Source organism: Arachis ipaensis, chromosome B3 (assembly GCF_059453495.1).
Source record: "Arachis ipaensis isolate K30076 ecotype BB chromosome B3, ASM5945349v1, whole genome shotgun sequence".
Classification (NCBI taxonomy): Eukaryota; Viridiplantae; Streptophyta; class Magnoliopsida; order Fabales; family Fabaceae; genus Arachis; species Arachis ipaensis.
This window is the reverse complement of record NC_142438.1, coordinates 111,799,627-111,800,101: the sequence shown is the minus strand read 5'-3', so window position 1 is coordinate 111,800,101 and position 475 is coordinate 111,799,627. Positions and strand designations below refer to the sequence as shown.

The 475-nt window shown below is 39.4% G+C and overlaps 1 non-coding gene across 1 annotated transcript; it reads left to right on the top strand.

Annotated features, from left to right (window-relative positions):
• Positions 1-66: 66 nt before the first annotated feature.
• LOC148572052 (small nucleolar RNA R71) lies at positions 67-174 on the top strand. Its single transcript, XR_015908323.1, has one exon. It is a non-coding gene; the product is annotated as a small nucleolar RNA R71 (small nucleolar RNA).
• The last annotated feature ends 301 nt before the right edge of the window (positions 175-475 follow it).

The window sequence follows — 475 nt, the reverse complement described above, 5'->3', positions numbered from 1 at the left end:
ATCCAATGACATCTTGGATAGTTCAAACAGACCATCATAGAAAATACCTATGATGCTCCATTCTGAAAGCATGTCAGAAGGGCATCTTCTGATCAGTTGCTTGTATCTTTTCCAAGCTTTATAGAGGGATTCACCATCCTTCTGTCTAAAGGTTTAGACTTCCACTCTAAGCTTACTCAATTTTTGAGGTGGAAAGAACTTTGCCAAGAAGGCATTGACTAGCTTTTTCTAAGAGTTCAGGCTTTCCTTAGGTTGTGAATCCAACCATGTTCTAGCTCTGTCTCTTACAGCAAAAGGAAAAAACATCAGTCTGTAGACTTCAGGGTCAACCCCATTGGTCTTGACAGTGTCACAGATTTGTAAGAATTCAGCTAAGAACTTATGAGGATCTTCCAATGGAAGTCCATGAAACTTGCAATTCTGTTGCATTAGAGAAACTAATTGAGGCTTAAGCTCAAAGTTGTTTGCTCCAATG